Genomic DNA, 26,485 nt, shown 5'->3' with positions numbered 1-26,485 from the left:
ACTGGCCTATGTCTTGAGTACGCGATACTACCACCATCTGTATTAGTGCGTATGCCTATTCCATGACTATTGTCACCTCAGTGTAATAGAAGCGCTGAAGCATGATGCTATATAAAAATGCTAATGATTATCAGGGTAGATTACGCAACTAATGAGTAGGTACTGAACAGATTTTGGGATACAAGAAATGCGTAGCACAAACTGACTAAAAGAATGGGATCGGTTGAAAGGATATATTTTGAGAAATAATCTTCGAGAGAGGTGTCGGGGGGACTGGGGGGGGGGCGGGGGAGGGGGGGGGGGAATCATAGCACAGACGGAGGCCAAGAGAAGATGTAGGGTGGAGTAGTTATTGGAAGATGAAGACGTTTGCATAGGATAGATTACCATGGAGAGCTGTATCTTCCGACTGAAAACAACAACAGAAAACGTACACATTCTTCATACGCGACCTGAGTTAAATTGTGTTAGATTACAAAGAGTTATTTCGTGGTCGAGAATCTCTATCATCCGCTGGAGGCTTGGCTCAGTGGAACTTGTATTAGCGGTTCGGGCATCAAAACATCGACCTGCCAGTATCTCGATACTTCTTAAAATACATGATCTGCAGTATCGACAAACATTGATCCAACAGGCTCTATAAAGGGAAGACTTCAACCACGATGAGCTGTAAGTCGAAGGAAGGATACTATCGTAGACTACCGATTATAAGTGAATGGCTAGGCCCTGCAGAATCCCACTTCCAGTCCCTGAACATCAAATAGCTCATGTGGCCATTAGATGTTCTTATGGAAGATGCTCTATCCTAACACAACAGGCGATGTGTGTACATGAAAGCGCGACTGAGCAGACTATATCCTTGACATATTGTGCTCCTGTACCTCATTAGCAGCATGTACAACGCATTCTAAAATATATTTTTAGAAGGGACTGGGTAGAAAATTTCTTTTGGAGAATGTATCTGCAAACTGTCGGTTAACACATCAAGGACAATAAAAGCATCTCGCGTTTTCACAAGTTGTACCACTATTACTCCTTGCGGTGCCTTCCCGTATAATAAAATACCACAATGTGTGCCTACATGATGTGCTCTCCTGATGTTCCTTGATATGTCCTCTTTCTGAGCAACCTCGCGATTTCTATTGTCACTTACCATAAAGTCGCATACCAAAGTATTTCTGGTCTACAGTTAGTATGAATAAAGAGAGGTGATCGAAACACATTGTCATTTAATTACTTTACGGCCAAGAATTATTGCATTTCCGTGGCCTATTTCTTTCCCCAGCCTTTTTAGTTTTATTTTTCTATTTTGCTTTTTAATCCTGATGGAGAAACGTTAGAAGAATAATTAAAGGATCGTTGAAAGATAAGAAGTTGAGCTCAATCGAGAAACACTTCAATAATCGATTACCATTCCTGTATCGATAACGAAAGAACAGAAACTGACTTCCATTTGAGTACAGGAAATTATTTTTTCAAAATTACTTCTCCAAAGGGCTGTCGATGGAATGTCTAGAAATTCCCCACGCGGACACATGAGCGGGAGAGACTGGTTTTAGTACTTGGATGGAAGCGTGGCATGAAACAGCATTGGAAGACAATGGTAGTTCCCTTAGAAACTATGTACTTAAAACAGTGTTGTAATTTAAATTTGGTTACCTCGCTTTCGATGACGATAGTGTGGTTCAGAATAGATTAGAGTATTTTTTGTGTTAGTCATATGACAAAGTATTCTGAGTCATCAGTCCAGCAATTAACATAGTACACACATATACGTTCATTTGATAAAATATCTCACTCTCTGGTTTCCCCTTAACGAGAGACGGACGAAGATCAGTCGTCAAAATATTGTACGTGATTACGGATTAGTTCAGCCGAGTGGGAACTCTAATGCTTCTTCCCTTACTTTGAGTTTTACTCGTAGTCTAAGTATGAACGGCTAAACATTCCACGTCAATCGTTTAAATGTATCGCAATAACAATATGACTTGCATCAAACCGATGTACCTTTTTCTTTCGATACATTATTTCGTAAGAGAGCTTAGTAATCTGTGAATGACTTCCTTTTAAGCGTAAAAACAAGTAAATTATGTATAAAATCCTGTGACCAGAATAATTTTAGTTTTTTTAGAAAAGTCTCATTGTAGTGAAGTCATCGGTATTTTTTGTGGTTGCGGACTGAAAAGATAAAGCTCAGAGCCCGAGTCATAAATCAACTGCTCGATAATGGAGATTATAGTCTTTTATCGATCTTACTAATACAGCAAAATGAGCTCATTCGCATTCTTTGTGCCATCTGAGTCTCCTAGACAAATCTAAATCATAAATCAGCTGTGCCCACTTTGATGATGAGACTGTGTAGCACTGCACGTCTGTCTCATAGATATGACACCTGTTAGTTGTATTTATGGTCTTCAGTTTCGTGAAAGCTGCACCGGACAGAGCATAAGACTTAATAGGAAGGAGTTTCCTCTTACGGTTAACGGAAAACGATATTTGGAGATTGCACATATTCCTTTGATGCCGAAACGTGTTCCGGATGATCCAACGAAGAGCGATAAATCTCTGCGAGTAAACATCGTGACTGGTTTCCACCTCTGTGGTACTCATTTCAAAGAATTCGGTGCTGTGATGTGACAGTTGTAAGATATATGTTTTGCAACAGAATCCGAAGAGAAATAAACTCATTCTCGGATTATTCACTCCCTGCGACGAAACATACGCGTCGTGCGTAGTAGTTGCTATTTTAAAACAAAGTGTTATGGCAGCAGAGAGCGAAGCGGAATACCAGGCTTACTCGCACATGCAGGAAGGTAAACACTCAGCGGTGGAGGGAGAGTATTCACATAGCACTGTCTACAGTTCTTTGTGTCGGAAGTTGAAGCATTTAATGTTTTACGTACAATGCATAGCTCCATGACTGCGTAATAGTTTCATATAACTCGTTGTTTAACCCTAGCAATACCAACGTATTTTCCACAAAGTGTGACATCAAGTGGGGGAGGGGCCTACATTATGTTCAACACAAAAAAATCATTAACTGCTCTCAGATTTTATCATCGACTTACCTTTTAAATAGGTACTGATATATAAGTAGGGTTCAGAACCTCAAAATATCTTTTACCACAATTTCAGCGTGTACACCGAGTGGATGGATACTTTATAATAATCACAATTTTAAAAAAATCGTTAATTTTCACTAACTTTTATTCACATCATACTTTTTAAACATATATAGATGTGCAAAAAGGCTTCTGAAACTGAGAATATGAATATGATACTTATTGCAAAAAGTGACATACAGTACTAAGACTTAAATTTTAGGGATAAGTTTTAATGAAAAGTTGAAAACAGCTATGTAATCTGGTATAAGAGAACATTAAAAGCAACAAAAAAAAATCATGATTTTAAAATATAATTTATATGACTAGATGACAATATTTTCGAAAGGTGGGTATAAAGTAACCAGCCCTCATCTTGGTATTTCGAGGGTTAATGGACGGTAGCCAATGAGATGGTTGATTATTAATTCCCTGCTGCAAGATAAGTTACCTCTGTCATCCCAATTGTGAACTTATTCTACCTTCATTGGATGGTGCTACCTATGTCTTTTCATTAATTGACTCATAGATAGTGTGGTTTAGATCAGATGGAACTCGTTTGTTTTAAATCACCTGTCTTCAGATGGTTTAATATAGTCGATATTTTCCTTTTTTGTGCTAATAGCTATTTATTTAAATTTATACACGCAATGAAAAATTACTTAAAGAAAATGCACTAAATTTTATTATATAAACTGCATAGGAAGCAAGAAGACCCGGGGTCGAGTCCCGGCCGCAGCACAAATTTTAATTCATTTCGTCTGCTTCGATCATCATCGTAGATAATAAAAAGAGACTTAAATGTCTCAGGGAAACATTTAATTACAATAGAAGGAACTTTGGGCTTGATTACGCGTATCAGTGTGAGTTACAGAGGTGAGCAGTCACTGCAGAAGGCCATGCGGATGCACGATTTATGGCAGCTATCAGCATTCCTAGAAAACGTACCTAACATCCGAAAGAAAAAGGCTGACCAGAAGAGTTACTGGTAGTCATTTCGTCAACGGAAGCTTACACACTAATCAGCCAAAACATTATGACCACCTATTTATTAGCGTACTGATCCATCTTTGGAACACAATAAAGCAGCGATTCTGGATAACATAGATTAGACAAGTGTCAAAACTCGGTTTCCCAGAAACTTCGCTCAGTGGAAAAGAGCCAAAATAGTTGAACACGTGTCTCAGCTTATCCGTAGATACTTTTCTGAGAAATGGACTGTTAATGTTTTCGAAGTAACTTAGACGGCTTTCAGAAAACGTACGAAAGCTAAGGCCACCTGATACCATAGTAGCTTGCGTGGCAGCTTCTTACTGATCCGTCCCATGTTCGAGACCCGATTTCTTTATTTTTTATTTTATTTTCCTTTTTTCACTTATCTACCCCTGAACGTCGAACGTTAGTACACGAATGTTTCTGATCATTGTAGGGGATACAAGGGCGATAACTGCAAAATTACAACTGGGTGTCACAATAAGTATCATGTACGTATTATACAATACATTTGTGTACGGTATTTTCGTGGCTACAATCGTTTTAAATTCTCATATTCCTTTATTTCATTATTAAATCATTTCTTAACCCTCATATTTTATTCTTATGTTCATTACCGAGGAAGATTTGATGCTTTCCCTTGGGAGATTCCGATCGTAGAAACATTTGCAGCACAAATATTCCGGACACCAGGAGCATCACCCAAAGGCAGTTTCGCCGCAGCGAAATATCTGTGCATGAATCTCACTCGGGAGAGAATCGTCGTTAACGCCGCTAAAGATTTTACGCTTTGGTAATAACATAGCGGAAAACTACGTAAACGATTCACCTTTCCGGAAACTGGAGCTTGAGTTGTTTATGAATCAAGATACTGCAGAGGACGCGTTTGATTGCGTGGCCATACCCCGCAGCAAGAACAGAAATATTTGTTTTATAAATAAGAAAAGCTTTCTCTTGCAGCATTGTATTTTGTGCAGTAAGGATACAACGTAGCAAGAGAAGGCGTTCTTTATTTGCAAAACAAACACTCTACCGCAATTTCACCGAAAATAATTTCAAATCATTTTAGCACTCAATTCTTTTTTTTTTTTTTTTTAATTCAGTCACCAGACATACGGTTAGTAGACGAATAACGGCAACATTATTTCAATATACACCTGAAAACATTCGCGTAGTTATCTTCTACGGAAATGGGTAGATTAATGAAACACAGAAATAAAAATATTAATTGGCTTTCGAACACAGGGCGCAAAAATTGTGATGTGCTACCGCTTCTGATGAACAATTTACTCAGCAAAAGGCACATGAAGAACATCGAAAACCGTGGACGCTTTTTTCTTAGAAACAGCAGGATATCTTCCTATAAGCCGAGACATGTGCTTGCTTATTTTGATCTCTCCTCCTCTGAGCGAAGTTTCTAGGAAACTTTGTTATGGAGCTTGCCTCGTTCTCCCCATTAGCAAGTTTCTGAAGGATTCCCTTTTATAGGGCGGACATAGATGGCGCTCTGGTAGTTAAATCACTACTCCATATTACAGATGACATTGAAGCCATTATCTGTACAGCTACCATTCCCCGGGTGGCATCTCCTGTCATCGGATCAAAATCTACATCGTCTTTTTAGATATTCTAATTTTTTCCGACAGTGTAAGAGTATTTTAATTTCCCTGCTTTATGCTAGCAAGGGGATCATCAGATCTTTAAATCGTGGATTTTGAATAATCTTAAAACCACTCCATCTTCAGGCCGCAAGTGGCCCATCGGGACCATCCGACCGCCGTATCATCCTCAGTGGAGGAGGCGGATAGGAGGGGCGTGTGGTCAGCACACCGCTCTCCCGGTCGTTATGATGGTTTTCTTTGACGGGAGCCATTACTATTCGGTCGAGTAGCTCCTCAATTGGCATCACGAGGCTGAGTGCACCCCGAAAAACGGCAACAGCGCTTGGCAGCTGCATGGTCCCCCATCCAAGTGCCGACCACGCCCGACAGCGCTTAACTTCGGAGAGCTCACGGGAACCGGTGTATCCACTGCGGCAAGGCCGTTGCCCTTGATGAGTTTTAAGTATGCTGTAGAAGCACTCGTGTTGAATGCTTGGCTGGCGGCTTTTCTTGTGACATCCCGATGTTTCTGGAGGAACTGACGCTAAAGATTTATTCGTTCCTTCTATAACTGGTAGTGATATTTCAACCAAACGAGTGTAGCGCAGCAGATAAGGTTCACTTTTATGACGCTGGGTGCTGTTCAATTCATGCCCGCATATAATATTTTATGTTCGTTTGTATGCCCACCCGTGGTCTAGGGGTAGCTCTTTAATTCATAATCAAAATGTCTTCGGTCCCGGGTTCGATCCCCGCCACTGCCTAAATTTTGATAAATAATCAGCATTGGCGGCCGAAGACTTCCGGCATAAGAAGTCAGCCTCATTCTGCCAACGGCCTTGTCAAAGAGGGCGGAGGAGCGGATAGAGGTTCAGGGCACTCTCTTGTCCTAGGGGTGGGAAATTGCCCCTAAAGGCGGAAGAATCAGCAATGATCAACGACATGAGGATGCAGAAGGCAAGGAAACCACTGCATTAAAGACAGGTAACGTGTATCCACAGGACATGTGGCCTGTAATAGAAGAAGTGTCATGATGATCTCTCCATTGGCAAAAGATTCCGGAATAGTCCCCCATTCGGATGTACGGGAGGGGACTGCCAAGGGGGAGGTTACCATGAGAAAAAGATTGACTACTCAACGAAAGGACAACGTTCTACGAGTCGGGGAGTGAAATGTTAGAAGCTTGAACGTGGTAGGGAAACTAGAAAATCTGGAAAGGGAAATGCAAAGGCTCAATCTAGATATAGTAGGGGTCAGTGAAGTGAAGTGGAAGGAAGACAAGGATTTCTGGTCAGATGAGTATCGGGTAATATCAACAGCAGCAGCAAATGGTATAACAGGTGTAGGATTCGTTGTGAATAGGAAGGTAGGGCAGTGGGTGTGTTACTGTGAACAGTTCAGTGACCAGGTTGTTCTAATCAGAATCGACAGCGAACCAACACCGACAACGATAGTTCAGGTATACATGCCGACGTCGCAAGCTGAAGATGAACAGATAGAGAAAGTGTATGAGGATATTGAAAGGGTAATGCAGTATGTAAAGAGGGACGAAAATCTAATAGTCATGGGCGACTGGAATGCTGTTGTAGGGGAAGGAGTAGAAGAAAAGGTTACAGGAGAAAATGGGATTGGGACAAGGAATGAAAGAGGAGAAAGATTAATTCAGTTCTGTAACAAGTTTCAGCTAGTAATAGCGAATACCCTGTTCAAAAATCACAAGAGGAGGAGGTATACTTGGAAAAGGCCGGGAGATACGGAAAGATTTCAATTAGATTACATCATGGTCAGACAGAGATTCCGAAATCAGATACTGGATTGTAAGGCATACCCAGGAGCAGATGTAGACTCAGATCACAATATAGTAGCGATGAAGAGTAGGCTGAAGTTCAAGACATTAGTCAGGATGAATCAATATGCAAAGAAGTGGGATACGGAAGTACTAAGGAATGACGAGATACGTTTGAAGTTCTCTAATGCTATAGATACAGCAATAAGGAATAGCGCAGTAGGCAGTACAGTTGAAGAGGAATGGACATCTCTAAAAAGGGCCATCACAGAAGTTGGGAAGGAAAACATAGGTACAAAGAAGGTAGATGCGAAGAAACCATGGGTAACAGAAGAAATACTTCAGTTGATTGATGAAAAGAGGAAGAACAAACATGTTCCGGGAAAATCAGGAATACAGAAATACAAGTCGCTGAGGAATGAAATAAATAGGAAGTGCAGGGAAGCTAAGACGAAATGGCTGCAGGAAAAATGTGAAGACATCGAAAAAGATATGATTGTCGGAAGGACAGACTAGCATACAGGAAAGTCAAAACAACCTTTGGTGACATTAAAAGCAATGGTGCCGGCCGCGGTGGTCTAGCGGTTCTAGGCGCTCAGTCCGGAACCGCGCGACTGCTACGGTCGCAGGTTCGAATCCTGCCTCGGGCATGGATGTGTGTGATGTTCTTAGGTTAGTTAGGTTTAGGAAGTTCTAAGTTCTAGGGGACTGATGACCACAGATGTTAAGTCCCATAGTGCTCAGAGCCATTTGAACCAAAAGCAATGGTGGTAACATTAAGAGTGCAACGGGAATTCCACCGTTAAATGCAGAGGAGAGAGCAGATAGGTGGAAAGAATACATTGAAAGCCTCTATGAGGGTGAAGATTTGTCTGATGTGATATAAGAAGAAACAGTAGTCGATTTAGAAGAGATAGGAGATCCAGTATTAGAATCGGAATTTAAAAGAGCTTTGGAGGACTTACGGTCAAATAAGGCAGAAGGGATAGATAACATTCCATCAGAATTTCTAAAATCATTGGGGGAAGTGGCAACAAAACGACTATTCACGTTGGTGTGTAGAATATATGAGTCTGGCGACATACCATCTGATTTTCGGAAAAGCATCATCCACACAATTCCGAAGACGGCAAGAGCTGACAAGTGCGAGAATTGACGCACATTCGGCTTAACAGCTCATGCATCGAAGCTGCTTACAAGAATAATATACAGAAGAATGGAAAAGAAAATTGAGAATGCGCTAGGTGACGATCAGTTTGGCTTTAGGGAAAGTAAAGGGGCGAGAGAGGCAATTCTGACGTTACGGCTAATAATGGAAGCAAGGCTAAAGAAAAATCAAGACACTTCCATAGGATTTGTCGACCTGGAAAAAGCGTTGGACAATATAAAATGGTGCAAGCTGTTCGAGATTCTGAAAAAAAGTAGGGGTAAACTATAGGGAGAGACGGGTCATATACAATATGTACAACAACCAAGAGGGTATAATAAGAGTGGACGATCAAGAACGAAGTACTCGTATTAAGATGGGTGTAAGACCAGGCTGTAGCCTTTCGCCCCTACTCTTCAATCTGTACATCGAGGAAGCAATGATGGAAATAAAAGAAAGGTTCAGGAGTGGAATTAAAATACAAGGTGAAAGGATATCAATGATACGATTCGGTGATGACATTGCTATCCTGAGTGAAAGTGAAGAAGAATTAAATGATCTGCTGAACGGAATGAACAGTCTAATGAGTACACAGTATGGTTTGTGAGTAAATCGGAGAAAGACGAAGGTAATGAGAAGTAGTAGAAATGAGAACAGCGAGAAACTTAACATCAGGATAGATGGTCACGAAGTCAATGAAGTTAAGGAATTCTGCTACCTAGGCAGTAAAATAACCAATGGCGGACGGAGCAAGGAGGATATCAAAAGCAGACTCGCTATGGCAAAAAAGGCATTTCTGGCCAAGAGAAGTCTATTAATATCAAATACCGGCCTTAATTTGAGGAAGAAATTTCTGAGGATGTACGTTTGGAGTACCGCATTGTATGGTAGTGAAACACGGACTGTGGGAAAACCGGAACAGAAGAGAATCGAAGCATTTGAGTTGTGGTGCTATAGACGAATGTTGATAATTAGGTGGACTGATAAGGTAAGGAATGAGGAGGTTCTACGCAGAATCGGAGAGGAAAGGAATATGTGGAAAACACTGATAAGGAGAAGGGACAGGATGATAGGACGTCTGCTAAGACATGAGGGAATGACTTCCATGGTACTAGAGGGAGCTGTAGAGGGCAAAAACTGTAGAGGAAGACAGAGATTGGAATACGTCAAGCAAATAATTGAGGAGGTAGGTTGCAAATGCTACTCTGAGAAGAAGAGGTTAGCACGGGAAAGGAATTCGTGGCGGGCCGCATCAAACCAGTCAGTAGACTGATGACAAAAAAAAAAAGTCCACCTACTGACAGTTTACCTCTTATCCAAATGATTTCCTCGTCCTTTAACACCCTCTTTCAGTCAACAGGTAATTGCTTTGTGTTTCAGTGGAGAGATTCCATAGGAATTGTGGAATAATTTTAAATGGCAGATATTATTCATTTATATATTGTACGATGACATTAAAAAGTATATGTATACACCGACAGAAATTAAGCCCATTTTGCCAGCGTGGCAGCTGTAAACCTCAGTCTCTGCGTTACGCGCAGAGGGTCGAAACAGGGTTAACGTTATCGATATAGGAGGCACGCATAAAAGGTACATATCGATTTTCTCCGAAACTAGGAGCCGTTGCATGAAAAGCCGCTAGCCAGGTATTCAGGAGAGGTTCCTCTACAACATACCGAAGACTCAACTCATTCCGTGACTAATAGAACCGATGGTCCTCTTGTATGGTATTTCGGACATTGGAGTTTCTGTGTGTTACATATGTTTATTATATAATTTAATGGATTAAGTTGCTGTGCCAGTCAAAATTTACACAGGTTTTTACCGGTGCAGAACATGAATATTTCATGGCAAAATGGTGGTGATAAACTGCATCACATGATATGCAAAATAAAAATGTAAATAATCCTTGGAAATTAAGCTGTAGTTGCGAACGACGTTGGACTGAATATGGAAAGTAAAATATTGTGACTAGAGACTGTGTATTACGTTGTATGGAAAAGAAAGAAAGAAATAAAAGTGAAGCGCGGAGAAGAACGTCAGTAAACGAAATGAAACATCAGCGCTTGAGAGAGTATGAGAAGTCGTTTCAGTGATTACAAAATTAAGATAAATTGACAAAGAACCTGGCAGTATGAGACCACTTATAAGCATAGCGTTGAATCCAATTCGGGCTGAATGCATGCACTGATTCGGTTGGGAATGGTGTCACAAAGGTTGTCCTCTGTAGCGCAGCGGCCGACAACTCTCATAATTCGTCCTTGATATCCTGCCACTGGATCGTAGTTCATGTCTGAACGAGTCTCACAAGGATTCTGCCAAAGAGAAATCTGGAGATCTTGCTGGATGTGGAAGTACATCAACATGACGCAGACAATTCATACTGAACAAAAAAACTTTTTGCAGAGGCAACCACAGCTCAGAGTCATTGTGAATAACAACACTCAACACTCAATAACCTTTCAAATTATCATAAAATTAGAACAAGTAAAAAAGTCCAGAATGATGTGGTGCTTCCTAAAGCCGCGTAGCTGTATAAGTGTGTTTTACTCGCAACTACCAGTTGCATCTTCCGTTTGATAATGGTCATATATCCAGTATGTAGAAGGATAATACCTCGCCTGTCTCCTTCAGCAGTCATCCTTTGTACATATTTTTGGTGTACTTAATTTTAATGTGACAACCCACCAATATGGTTTCACTCTTAACGCGGATAACTTATCGAAAGCTAGGTCTCTGCAGTTGTCCATTTGCATTACGAACGTATAATCATTGTATACCTGGAGATGTACGTTTAGTAACGTGAAACCGATAGTTTCGAGTAAAGCAGCTTAATACGGCTATGCGGCTTTTGGAAACACCACATCATTCTTAACAGTTTGCTTCTTGTGATAATTCCAATCGTTATTGAATGTTGAGTGTTGTTGTCATTCACAATTCACGGAGATACGTGCCATGAGTGGACGAGAACAAGTGAATGTAGGATGTCCGTGATGTACCGTTTTGTTGTCAGAATTCCCTCGATCGCTACCCACCGTGACATGAAGTCACACGCGACGACTTCCTATACCATGACACCAGGAGTAATACTGCTCCGCCTATCCAAAACACCGGAAGAATGGTATCCCTCCTAGGCCGTCGCCACACTCGTGACGATGGTCTTACAGGGTAGTGCAGAGCTGCGATTCATTTCTGAACACAGTACCATTCCATTCATCTGGGATAGCAGGCGCAAATGTGAAGGAGTTACGATGTGCTTAGTGCACAGCACAACGATCGTCCTTAGTGATAATGAGACGTGATGGACCAGAAGTTTGACGATTGGTACGCCTCCCACAAATTTGCCTTCCTGCAGAATATTGGGCAACTGTCACATCCAAATTCTTCATAACTCTGGATACTGCACTATTCGTCCGTGTGGCAACTTATAGTCCCACAATGAGGCCTCTCTCCAAATCCGTCAGTATTTCATAACACTGTTTCAAAAGAGTGTGTGGTTCCTCTATGTCCTTCAGTCTGATCTCTCATCATCCGACGCTGTTCACTCTCTTTATACACTGCTGGCCATTAAAATTGCTACACCAAGAAGAAATGCAGATGATAAACGGGTATTCATTGGTCAAATATATTGTACTAGAACTGACATGTGATTAGATTTTCACGCAATTTGGGTGCATAGATCCTGAGATATCAGTATCCAGAACAACCACCTCTGTCCGTAATAACGGCCTTGATACGCCTGGGTATTGAGTCAAACAGAGCTCGGATGGCGTGTACAGGTACAGATGCCCGTGCAGCTTCAACACGATACGACAGTTCATCAAGAGTAGTGACTGGCGTATTGTGACGAGCCAGTTGCCCGGCCACCTTTGACCAAACGTTTTCAGTTGGTGAGAGATCTGGAGAATGTGCTGGCCAGGGTAGCAGTCGAACATTTTCTGTATCCAGAAAGGCCCGTACAGGACCTGCAACATGCGGTCGTGCGTTATACTGCTGAAATGTAGGGTTTCGCAGGGATCGAATGAAGGGTAGAGCCACGGGTCGTAACACATCTGAAATGTAACGTCCACTGTTCGAAGTGCCGTCAATGCGAACAAGAGGTGACCGAGACGTGTAACCAATGACACCCCATACCATCACGTAGGGTGATACGCCAGTTTGGCGATGGCGAATACACGCTTCCAATGTGCGTTCACCGCGATGTCGCCAAACACGGATGCGACCATCATGATGCTGTAAACAGGACCTGGATTCATCCGAGAAAAGGACGTTTTGCCATTCGTGCACTCAGATTCATCGTTGATTACACCATCGCAGGCGCTCCTGTCTGTGATGCAGCGTCAAGAGCAGCCGCAGCCGTGGTCTCCGAGCTGATAGTCCATGCTGCTGGAAACGTCTTCGAACTGTTCGTGCACATGGTTGTTGTCTTGAAAACGTCTCCATCTGTTGATTTACGGATCGAGATATGGTTACACGATCCGTCACAGCCATGCGGATAAGATGTCTGTCATCTCGACTGCTAGTGATACGAGGCCGTTGGGATCGAGCACGGCGTTCCGTATTACCCTTCTGAACCCACCGATTCCATATTCCACTAACAGTCATTGGATCTCGACCAACGCGAGCAGCAATGCCGCGATACGATAAACCGCAATCGCGATAGGCTACAATTCGACCTTAACGCATTTCTCCTCCTTATACGAGGCATCACAACAACGTTTCACCGGGCAACGCCGGTCAACTGCTGTTTGTGTATGAGAAATCGGTTGGAAGCTTTCCTCATGTCAGCACGTTGTAGGTGTCGCCATCGACGCCAACCTTGTGTGAATGGTCTGAAAAGCTAATCAGTTGCATATCACAGCATCTTCTTCCTGTCGGTCAAATTTGGCGTCTGTAGCACGTCATCTTCGTGGTGTAGCAATTTTAATGGCCAGTAGTGTATATTTTACCAGGCATAGTAACAGCACTAAACAAGAACAACAATTATTTGCTCTGGTGGGCGTCTCAGAGAATAGCAACACTCATCATTTACATACCAACAGATGGCGCGTACGCTGATGTGCAACTCCATATAATTTATTTGCTGATGATTTAGTGACAGGGAATTGCCTAGAACTCATTTATTAATGTCCATGAAAATTTCGTTAGCCGAGTACTTCAGTTTTCTGTCTTTTTTTTGCCAGGCAGTGTACGAAAAAAAGAAAGATATTCCTCCCCTAGTGAGATGAGAGGGCAATATTTGGGTCCGCAATGCAAAACAAGACCCTGCCAGTCAGGTTTACTGTTGTGGGAGTGTATCATCGCAGCTGACAATAATATAGCACGAATTCTTTCGTAGTAGTTGGTTTGGCTGAAACGCGATTTGATTGCTGAATAAATAGCTGTGTGTGATACAGCGGAAATTGATTGGTCGCTTCTCATTGCGAGGTGGCACGGCCGGCCGCCCCGTACACCAGCCAGACCCCGCCGGACAAACTCCTGCTCATTTATGCGCGGGATGTACTCAGTCGCCTGGCAACGGCAGCCACTGACGCACGGGCACGTGTGTCTCTCGGCTACGGCACGTGACACTTCTGTAGCTGTAATTGTTTTGGGTTCGTCAGGCTCAGTAGATGCTACCATGGGACATCTCACACCAGTCACTACAAATAACTACATTAAAATGAGTATTGCCCTCACAACATCAGTAGAAGCAATATCCACCATAAAGTCCTTGAAACCACAATATTCTGTTGGCTATGTTAATATATCAACGAAGTTGGTTAAGCAGTGTGCCTCTGATTTTAGTGATATTAAGTTATTTGCGTAAACAGTGTTTTATCAGTGGCACGTTACCCGAGTGGTTGAAATATGCTGAATTCAAGCTGTTATATAAGAAAGCAAACAAAGCAATACCAGTTTCACTTTTCCCCGAATTCTCAGAAATTTTTGAAAAGATAATATACAGTCTTTTTCTCAACCATTTGACCACAAATAAAGTATTATCCACGTCACAATTCGGATTTTTATAGGGTTCTGATATTGAGATGACTATCTACACTTACAGTGGGAAGGTACTTAATTAATTAGACAATAAATTATAGACTACTTGTATATTTCGTTATCTGTGTAAAGGAATTTGACTGTGTAAATCACAGTATCCTTTGACTAAATTAGAATATTACGGTGTAACAAGAAATGCAGCAAAATGGTTCAAATCCTATATTTCTGACAGAAAAAAATGGTGTCAATAGGAAAGAGACGTGTATTAAGCCCCAGGCATTACCAACTTTGAACTAATAACATGTGGTGTCCTCCAAGGTTCCCTCTTACTGTCCCACTTTTTCTTGTGCATATCAATGACCTTTTATCAGTAACGTTACCAGACGCCAAGTTTGTTTTGTTTGCAGGTGACACAAACATTGCAGTAAACAATGAATCAGGTATGGGTTAGTAAGGTCAGCTGGTAAAATTTCCATGGACGTTAATACAAAATTTCTAGCCATTCTTTGTCACTAAGCCTTGAACAAACGTGCTGCATGTAGTTCATAACTTGTAAAATATTTCCTGTCAGTATATGCCTAAATATGGCGCCAAGCAAATAGAAGAAGTTGACAGTGTAACATTCTTGGTATTGCAGCTTGACAATAAATTTAACTAGGGGGAGCTCATTAGAGAACTGCTGAAGATCCTAAAAAAATTCTATTGGTTTGCGAATATTGCCAGACATAGATAATATAAAAATAAAAATGCTAGCGTACTGTTTTCATTCCATAATGTAATACGGGATTATTTTCTAGGGTAACCCAACAAACCAAGGTAAATTTTTCCGAACCGAAAACGTGTAATACGAATTACTTGTGGTGTGAACTCTAGAATGTCTCGTCCAGGGCTTTTTAAGGAAATGGGGATACTAACTGCTGCTCCCCAATACATTTACACATAAAACAAATTTGTCGTAGAAAATAAATCTTTTTTTTTTTTTTCAAACAAACAGTTCAGTTCATGGAATCAAAACTAGAAGCAAGAATAACTTTCACGGAGATTTAAAGTCACTTACTTTGGTTCAGAAAGGTGTCCACTGTACAGCAGTACACGCTTTCAGTAACATGCCAATAGCCATAGAAAGATTGAGAGAGTCTACAGGATTTATTGGTGGCCAACTCCTTCTTCTCCATTGATGAATTTCTCAGCAGAACCAATTGATGCGCTTATGTTATTAATAAAATCTCATAATGTGAATACTGCGTCCAATCTGACTGCAGTACATATTTTTTCCATTAATACGATTGTTGTGAATAAGTACTGAAAATTTTTTCCTTTTATTCTTTTTTTCTTTTGATGATGTGTGGTTTCAGTAGCCTAATAATTATAAAATGCACCTAAGTGTATTAAGCATTTAATATTTGCTGACACGTTTTATATACTTTTAAATGCAAATATGCTTTTTTTTTGACCGATTTCACATTCACAAGAGCAATTTCATTTAGGATCTGTGGAAGGTACGTTAGCATAATCTGCTCTTATTTTGTAAATATTTATTGTGTAGTCTTGTTTGCTGACATGTTCCACATCCCAGAGGATCTCCTCACTATAGATTACTTGGAACGAAAACTACATCTAATCTAATCTAAAGTGACTTTTTACTCTGATTCTTTCACTGTTGCATCGCGCAAAAGCCGAAAAACAGCCCTTGCCTATGCTACACTGATATACAATATTGAATATTCTTTCTAAATAAATCGTAGATCACAAACTCGTCAACCTCACTGCGGCCACCTTCCGATATACTAACTCTAGAGTAAGGTTTAGAAATGAATTCCAGAACAGTTTGAGATTCTAACTGGCCTTCGACAAGGTGATGGATTGTCTCCATTACTATGTGCTGGAGAAAATCATGCGTGATTGGAACAAGATATGTCCACCATCTGTTGAGTTTGCTAGAAAGTTTCGATTTATCAGTCCTGCAGATGATTTGGTGTTATCAGCAAACAGTGTCGATGAAGCGAAGTTTCAGATAGAAGAACTAGAGCGTCGTTAAAACGGTGGTAACAGATGCACGTGAAACACTGTTTAAATTAAATAAACTAAACACTTAAGCAACAACTGATAAAAGGCAGAAAGTCGATAGAAGAAGACTCCGACTGATCATCAATAAAAAACCACAAATTGATGATTAGTAAAGACTCTTAACCAATTCGGTGGTTTTCCAAGAAAATAAATCCATTGTTGATACGATGCGAAAAAGAAGGATTGCATTTTTTGGCCACGTTTCTCGCTTATCGAATACTAGACTCCTGAAACATCTTTTCGACTACTTTTGAAACAATGAGATAAAACATAGTTGTTTTAAAGAAGTACAAATATCTCTAAATGAACAGAACATCACCAAACACCAAACTGAACGTAGAGAAGAGACGAAACTGCTTCTGAACAAAAAATACGTACGAATGACATCCAAGATGTCACAACGGAGAAAGTATGTCATAGAATGACAGGAGAGCTTCTGTAAAGTTTGGAAGGTAGGAGTCGAGGTACTGGCAGAACTAAAGCTGTCAGGACGGGGCGTGAGTCGTGCTTGGGTAGCTCAGTTGGTAGAGCACTTGCCCGCGAAAAGCAAAGGTCCCGAGTTCGATTCTCGGTCCGGCACACAGTTTTAATCTGCCAGGAAGTTTCAAAGTATGTCATATCTGCCGCAGAGCGAGGGGCCACTTCGCTCTGAATAAAGATTTCTAGAAAAGGAAGAAACTATTGACTGCTAAGATTTAAACTCATTCATTGCAGATTTGGTTGTATAATGTTTGATTTTAGTGCTCAAGTGTAGGCGTAAACTATGTAAACAATTAAATAAATAAAATCGTAGGATTTAGTCTCAGTTAGATTTTATTTTATTTGCACAGATAACCAGCTTCGACTCTACAACCATCATCATAATATTCAGCTCCTCTGTCGTTACGTAGCATTTATGCCTTGCACTTGTTCCTAGCTCATAGAAGAAACTAAACTCGCTGAGCTTCATGATTCAGTCTTATGTTTTACGACACGCGCTATCTGTGCAACTCTTGTTTTCAGTTCTACATGTTCCCTATAGGCGGCAGCATCTGCTTGAAGCAAGCTATTTATCGCGCTCAAAACATATCTTCGAGAAATAAAGTTAATTTCTTTTTTTAGTAATTTTGGACTAGAGTGCGCTCAGAATGTCCTGTAATGTTCTAACATACTCTACTGTACCGAATAAGTAATCAAAATACTGAGATACATTTATTCATTGTGGCAGCAGATCTACATTCAACGACGACCTGTATTTTCATATTGTAGCATCATTGCTTCCATAATTTTTAAGACTCTGACAGTGTTTTCAGGAAATTGCACATAATTCAGTTATTTTCCGATATAGGTAGTATTCATCTTGAATAGCTCCTAAAACTTTGTGAAACATACGAGTTGCTTCAGTTTTCTAGTTGAGTCTTATATTGTCCCAGAGCAATGCATTAACCACGAATACCGTGGTTTAACAACGACATTCGGAAAGTGCTGAGAAAGCAAAGAATGTTGCGCTCTCGGTTCTAAAGAGAACGCACAAATGACTATAGGCAAAAATTAGTAGAGATTCGTGCGTCTGTAAAAAAATTTATGGGCGAGACATCCAACCACTACAACCGTCAAACATTAACAAAACGTCTTGCCGACAACTTGAGAAAATTCTGATAATACGTAAAATCGCTAACAGGACCAAAGGCTCCAGACACTGATTGACCAGTCTAATGTGGCAATAAAAGATAGCAAAGGAAAGCCAAAGTTTTAAATTTCGCGTTTAAGAAATCGTTCACCCAAGAGAATCGCACAAACAAGTCTCAAGCGACTAGAAGAAGTCACAGGTGGATCCTGTACATTTAAAGGGTAAATGAATGGACGTGCGCACTTACAGACAAATGTCATCAACATCGGTTTGCTGCAGATTTCTTGAGAATATTCTCAGGTTCGGATATAGTAAATTACCTAGAGACGGAAAGCTTCTGTCCACAAATCAGCACTGTTTTAGAAAGCATTGCTCGTGCGAAATTCAGCTTGCCCTTTTCTCACGTGATATCCTGCGAACCATGGATGAAGGTCACCAGGCTGATTCCACATTCCTGCATTTCCGAAAAGCGTTTGATACGGTGCCACAATGGAGTCTATCGACGGAGGCATGGGAGTGCGGAACAGGTTCCCATGTATGTGAACTGTTCGAAGACTTCGTAGGTAATAGAACCTAGTATATTGTCCTCAAGGGCATGTGTTCATCAGAGACAAGAGCACCGTAAGTAGTGCCTCAGGACAGCAGTTATTCTCTACAGTGTGTACGTAAAAGATATAACGAACAGGGAGAGCAGCAATCTTCGGCTGTTTGCCGTTGAGTGACTGTAAGAAGAAACTAAATGTGTTAGACAACGTTTGTAGTTGGTGTAATAAATGGTTGTTGTTGTTGTTGTGGTCTTCAGTCCTGAGACTGGTTTGATGCAGCTCTCCATGCTACTCTATCCTGTGCAAACTTTTTCATCTCCCAGTACCTACTGCAGCCTACATCCTTCTGAATCTGCTTAGTATATTCATCTCTTGGTTTCCCTCTACGATTTTTATCCTCCACGCTGCCCTCCAATACTAAATTGGTGATCCCTTGATGCCTAAGAACATGTCCTGCCAACCGATCCCTTCTTCTGGTCAAGTTGTGCCACAAACTTCTCTTCTCCCCAATCCTACCAATACTTCCTCATTAGTTATGTGATCTACCCATCTAATCTTCAGCATTCTTCTGTAGCACCACATTTCGAAAGCTTCTATTCTCTTCTTGTCCAAACTATTTATCGTCCATGTTTCACTTCCATACATAGCTACACTCCATACAAATACTTTCAGAAACGACTTCCTGACACTTAAATCAATACTGGATGTTAACAAATTTCTCTTCTTCAGAAACGCTTTCCTTGCCATTGCCAGCCTACATTTTATATCCTCTCTACTTCGACCATCATCAGTTATTTTGCTCCCCAAGTAGCAAAACTCCTTTACTACTTTAAGTGCCTCATTTCGTAATCTAATTCCCTCAGCATCACCCGACTTAATTAGACTACATTCCATTATCCTTGTTTTGCTTTTGTTGATGTTCATCTTATATCCTCCTTTCAAGACACTGTCCATTCCATTCAACTGCTCTTCCAAGTCCTTTGCTGTCTCTGACAGAATTACAATGTCATCGGCGAACCTCAAAGTTTTTATTTCTTCTCCATGAATTTTAATACCTACTCCGAATTTTTCTTTTGTTTCCTTTACTGCTTGCTCAATATACAGATTGAACAACATCGGGGAGAGGCTACAACCCTATCTTACTCCCTTCCCAACCACTGCTTCCCTTTCATGTCCCTGGACTCTTATAACTGCCATCTGGTTTCTGTACAAATTGTAAATAGCCTTTCGCTCCCTGTATTTTACCCCTGCCACCTTTAGAATTTGAAAGAGAGTATTCCAGTCAACATTGTCAAAAGCTTTCTCTAAGTCTACATATGCTAGAAACGTAGGTTTGCCTTTCCTTAATCTTTCTTCTAAGATATGTCGTAAGGTAAGTATTACCTCATGTGTTCCAGTGTTTCTACGGAATCCAAACTGATCGTCCACGAGGTTGGCTTCTACTAGTTTTTCCATTCGTCTGTAAGGAATTCGTGTTAGTATTTTGCAGCTATGACTTATTAAACTGATAGTTCGGCAATTTTCACATCTGTCAACACCTGCTTTCTTTGGGATTGGAATTATTATATTCTTCTTGAAGTCTGAGGGTATTTCGCCTGTTTCATACATCTTGCTCACTAGATGGTAGAGTTTTGTCAGGACTGGCTCTCCCAAGGCCGTCAGTAGTTCCAATGGAATGTTGTCTACTCCGGGGGCCTTGTTTCGAGTCAGGTCTTTCAGTGCTCTGTCAAACTCTTCACGCAGTATCATATCTCCCATTTCATCTTCATCTACATCCTCTTCCATTTCCATAATATTGTCCTGAAGTACATCGCCCTTGTATAGACCCTCTATATACTCCTTCCTCCTTTCTGCTCTCCCTTCTTTGCTTAGAACTGGGTTTCCATCTGAGCTCTTGATATTCATACAAGTCGTTCTCTTATCTCCAAAGGTCTCTTTAATTTTCCTGTAGGCAGTATCTATCTTACCCCTAGTGAGATAGGCCTCTACATCCTTACATTTGTCCTCTAGCCATCCCTGCTTAGCCATTTTGCACTTCCTGTCGATCTCATTTTTGAGACGTTTGTATTCCTTTTTGCCTGCTTCATTTACTGCATTTTTATATTTTCTCCTTTCATCAATTAAATTCAATATTTCCTTTGTTACCCAAGGATTTCTACTAGCCCTCGACTTTTTACCTAGCGGTAAACATGGAAAAGCGTAAGTTAATGCAGACGAGTAGGATAAACAATCCCATAATGTTCAGGTCCAGAAGTGTGCAACTTAACACAGTCACGTCGATTAAATATCTAAGTGTAACGTTGCAAATCAATATGAAACGCAAGAAGCACGAGTGGGGAAGGCGAATGGTCAACTTTGGTTTATTGTACGAATTTTAGGGAAATGTCTTTTATCCGCAAAGAAGACCACGTGTAGGGCACTAGTGGGACCCATCCTCGAGTTCTGGTGCCGTGTTTGGGATTCCCAGGCATCGAAGCAGTTCAGAGGGGAGCTCCTGCATTTGTCACCGGTAGGTTCAAGTAACATGCGAATATTACGAGGATGCGTATGGGAACTAGAATGGGAATCCCTGAAGGGAAGGCGACGTTCTTTTCTAGGAACATCATCAAGAAAACTTACTGAATTCGCATTTGATGCTAAGAGCGGAACGATTCTACTGCAACCTACGTACATTTCGCATAAGGACCTCGAAGATAAGAGAAATTTCGATCATACTGAGACATATAGATATCGGTTTTTTCGTCTCTCTACATGCGAGTGGAGCAGGATAGGAAATGACTAATTGTGACACAAGGTATTCTCCGCCACGCACCTCACGGTAGCTCGTGGAGTATGTACGTAGATTTGGATGCAGGATATAGACTCTTCATTCCTAAAAGTAAAGGCCAGGAGAGAGAAAGTTAAGCAGCGACACAGAGAACGTGTAATAGCTATAAACTACTAGCCCTAAGTATTGCTGCCTTATAAAATAAATATGACCAAGCCTGGCAGTTCTACGATTTAATCAGACATCAATTAGACCAGTCACCTTCAAAGTTCAGATTGACATCGTTTCGTGTCATTTCTTTCAGTACTTTGTAGGCTCCTGACTTAGTTTGTTATTTAATGAGAAACTAATTTCGCCGATGTCCTCCAGAGTTCAGGGAGATGTCATTTCGTGATATTTCTTTCAGTGGTTTATCAGCTCGTGACCTGTTACCCTGTCTCTGGGTATTATTTTGATCCTCGTCGTTACGTGGGGGCTGGGAGCAGCATAGAGACCGATTCACAAACTTTCTTTTGTTTTATTTTGGTAGGATCCTGTGCTATCGAGTTCAGGAACATTGTGCGACGGTCAGTAAGTTAACACATAAATCGACGAACACTGAACACAGACGTTGTATATTTTATCGGTTCCAAAAAACATCTTTTAAGACGGTTATAAATCTGTACGACGATAATGTCCAACTAACATAAATGCAGCCGTACACGTAATACAAATCACAGTACCCACTAAACGCACCAGACCAGTGCGGAATTCGGGACCCGATTCCACACAGCGACTTCCTCTCACGCATGCTAATGCGAAACGCGTGCTGCACGCTGGCGCGCGGCAAATCAGGCGCATTCTTGAGACTAAAAACAAACAGTAGTGTGCGCTCTCATTCACACGACAGCACATAATTCAGAAATCCCCTACACACATTACATCATTCAGTAAAGTGACAGAAAACCAGGATACGCAAAATACGCATATATCACACAACTGTCCGCAGCTCGTGGTCGTGCGGTAGCGTTCTTGCTTCCCACGCCCGGGTTCCCGGGTTCGATTCCCGGCGGGGTCAGGGATTTTCTCTGCCTCGTGATGACTGGGTATTGTGTGATGTCCTTAGGTTAGTTAGGTTTGAGTAGTTCTAAGTTCTAGGGGACTGATGACCATAGATGTTAAGTCCCATAGTGCTCAGAGCCATATCTCACAACTTGATATAATAATTATTGATTTCTACACTCTGCGTATGTACCCGTGGTCTAGGCGTTGCGTCCTCGGTCCCAGGTTCGAATCACTCCACTGTACAAAAGGTGAATAATAATTGTCAGTAAAGGCTGCATATGATTTTCGGTATAAGAAGTCATCCTTTACCCTCATCCTGCCAACGGTCTTGTCAAAGAGAGTGGATGTATGGACAGAGGTTCATGGCACTCTCTTATCCTTTAGGCTTTAGGTGGGGAATTGCCCCTAAAAGGAGGCGAAGAGGGCGTGAGGGTTCTGAAGGCTTTAAAAACACATAATGCATATCCACAGGACATGTAGCCTGTAGCTAGAAGAGAGTCAAGGTTATCTCTAAATGTGATTTGAGACTTTCTCGGCGTATTCCATTCGTGAAATCTTCTCGGGTGATCAGCCGAGTAAAGGCGTCGTCTTCTCGCAACGTTTCGAAGGGTTTCGTACCCATCATCTTCAAGCTTGAAGATGATGGGTACGAAACCCTTCGAAACGTTGCGAGAAGACGACGCCTTTACTCGGCTGATCACCCGAGAAGATTTCACGGAAGGTTATCTCTCAATTAGCGAAAGACTCCGGACTAGTCCTCCATTCGCATCTCCGGGAGGTTTGCCAAGGAGAAGTGAGCGTGGGAAAAAGATCTGATAACGTTCTATGAGTCGGGGTGTGGAATATCAGTGGTCTGAACGTTGTAGGGAAGCTAGAAAATCTGAAAAGATAAGTGGTGTCATGAAGAGAAATGGAAAGAAGACAAGAATTTCTGGTCAGACAAGTATAGGGTAGTATCAGTAGCAGCAGAAAATTGTAAACCGGGAGTAGGATTCACAATGAATGGGAAGCAGTGCAGAGAGCATGTTGCTGTGAACAGTGCAGTGATAGGGTAGTTTTCATTATAACGACAGCAAACCAACACCGCCAAAAACAGTTCATGTATACACGCCGACGTCGCAAGCAAAACGTGAAGAGTATGCGATGATATTGAATGGGTGGATCGGTATGTATATGGGATTAAAATCTAATATTCATGGGACCTGGAATGCGGTTGTAGGGGAAAGAGTGGAAGAAAGGGTTACGGGAGAGTATGAGTTTGCTAATAGGAAGAGAGAGGAGAAAGGTTAACTGCGTTCTGAAATAAACTGCAGTTAGTGGTACCGAATAATGTGTTCAAGACACGCAAGAGAACGTGGTCTACATGGAAAAGGCCTGTGAATACAGAAAGATTACAGTCATTACATCAAGTTCAGGTTACATCACGTTCAGGCACAGATTTCGAAATCAGATATTGGACTGCAGGACACGCACAGGAGCAGATACAGACTCAGATCATAATTTGGTAATAATGAACAGTAGGCTGAAACTGAAGAGACTGGTCAAGAAGAACCAATTCACAAGGAAGTTGGGTACGGAAGAAGTAATGAGTAAAGAGATACGCTTTAAGTTCTCTGAGTTTACAGATACTGCGGTAATGAATAGCGCAGTAGGCACTTCAGTTGACGAGAAATAGACATGTCTAAGAATAGGAATCACAAGAGTTCGAAAGAAAAACATAGATGCAAGGAAGTTAACTGTGAAGAAATCGTGGGTAACACAAGAAATTTCTGTTGATCGACGAAAGAAGGAAGTACTAAGGCGTTCAGGGAAATTCAGGACAACAGAAATACAAGTCACTTAGGAGTGATATAAATAGGGAGTACAGTGAAACTAAGGCGGAATGGCTGCAAGGAAAATGTGAAGAAATCGAAAAACAAATGATTGTCAGAAGGACTGGCTCAACATGCAGAAGCATCAAAACAACCTCCGGTGAAATTAACAGCAAGAGCGGTAACTTTAAGAGTGCAATGGGAATTCCACCGTTACATACAGAGGACAGAGCGAATCGGTTGAAAGAGTACACTGAAAACCTCTTTGAGGGGGAGGACTTCTCTGATGGCGTGATAGAAGTAGGAACAGTACTCAACGGGTGAGGGATACGGGATACGGGATCCCGTATTAGCCAGTAAAAGAGCTTTGGAAAACCTAAGATCAAATAAGGCAGAAGGCATCATCCATACAATTCCGCAGACTGCAAGAGCCGACAGGTGTGATAATTTTCGCACAGTCAGCTTAACAGATCAAGCGTCTAATAATAATATACATAAGAATGGAAAAGACAATTGATGATCCGTTAAATGACGATCAGTTTAGCTTTAGGAAAGTTAATGGCACCAGTTAGGCAGTTCCGATTTGCAGCTAATAATGGAAGCAAGTGTTAAGAAAAATCAAGATACGTTCATGGGATTTATCGACATACATAAAAGGTTTCGACAGTGAAAATAGCGCAAGATGTTCGAAATTATGACAAAAGAAGGGTTAAGCTATAGGGAAAAACAGGTAATATACAATCCGTACAAGCAACAAGAGGGAACTAGAGGAGTATTAAATAGGATATAAGACAAGGATGTAGTCTTTCGCTCCTACTGTTCAGTTAATACATCGAAATGTAATGACGGAAATATAAGGAAGGTTCATGAGTGTAATTAAAATTCAACGTTTAAGGATATCATAATAAGTTTCACTGATGACATTGCTATCCTGATTAAAAGTGAAGAATGAACTGATCAGTCTAACGAGTACAGACTGTGGATTGAGAGTGACTCAAAGGGAGATGAAAGTAATGGGAAGTAACAGAAAAGAGAAAACCTAGAATCTTAACATCAGAATTGGTTATCACAAAGTAGACGAAGTTATGGAATTCTGCTTTGTAGGCAGCAAAATAGCTCATGACGAACACAGCAAGAAGAGCATAAGAAAAAGACAGCACGGCCAAAAGGGCATTCCTGGTTAAGAGAAGTGTACTAGTATAAAAACATTGGCCTTAAGTTGAGGAAGAGATTTCCGTTTGGCGCCCAGTATTGAATAATAGTGCAACATTGATTTTGGGAAAACCAGCACAGAAGAGATTCGAAGCATTTGGGATGTGGTGCAACTGAAGAATATTGAAAATTAGGTGGACTGATAGGTAAGGAATGAGGAGGTCCTCCACAGAATCTGCGAAGAACGGAATAAATAGAAAACACTTACAAGAAGGTACTGGATGATAATTACGCATGTTAAGAAAAAAATGGCTCTGAGCACTATGCGACTTAACTTCTGAGGTCATCAGTCGCCTAGAACTTAGAACTAATTAAACCTAAATAACTTAAGGACATCACACATATCCTTGCCCGAGGCAGGATTCGAAACTGCGACCGTAGCGGTCGCTCGGTTCCAGACCGTAGTGCCTAGAAACGCACGGCCACTCCGGCCGGGTCATGTTAAGACACTGGGGAATAACTTCCATGGTACTAGAAGAAGATAGAGGTTAGAATAGATCTGCAAATAATTTAGGGCGTAGGTTGCAAGTTCTACTCTAAGATGATCAGGATGGCACAGGAGAGGAGATCATGGCGGGCAGCATTAGTCCGTCCAGAAAATTGATGACACCTACACACAAAAAAGGGGTAGCATTTTCGACTAGTAATCAAACAGCCACTAAATGTTGAGCGAAAATGGTCAGTAATGGCTGCTGAAGACTTCCGGCATAAGTTACGCTCGTTTTGTCAACGACTTAGCCAGAGTAGGCGGAGGAGCGGACAAAGTTTCATGGCATTCTCTTGCTCCTGTGGTGGGGATCTTCCACGAAAAGGCGGAAGA

The sequence above is a fragment of the Schistocerca serialis genome, chromosome 6, assembly GCF_023864345.2.
Source record: "Schistocerca serialis cubense isolate TAMUIC-IGC-003099 chromosome 6, iqSchSeri2.2, whole genome shotgun sequence".
In the NCBI taxonomy this organism is placed as follows: domain Eukaryota; kingdom Metazoa; phylum Arthropoda; class Insecta; order Orthoptera; family Acrididae; genus Schistocerca; species Schistocerca serialis.
The sequence above is the reverse complement of the archived record's forward strand: the minus strand, read 5'-3'. Positions refer to the sequence as shown.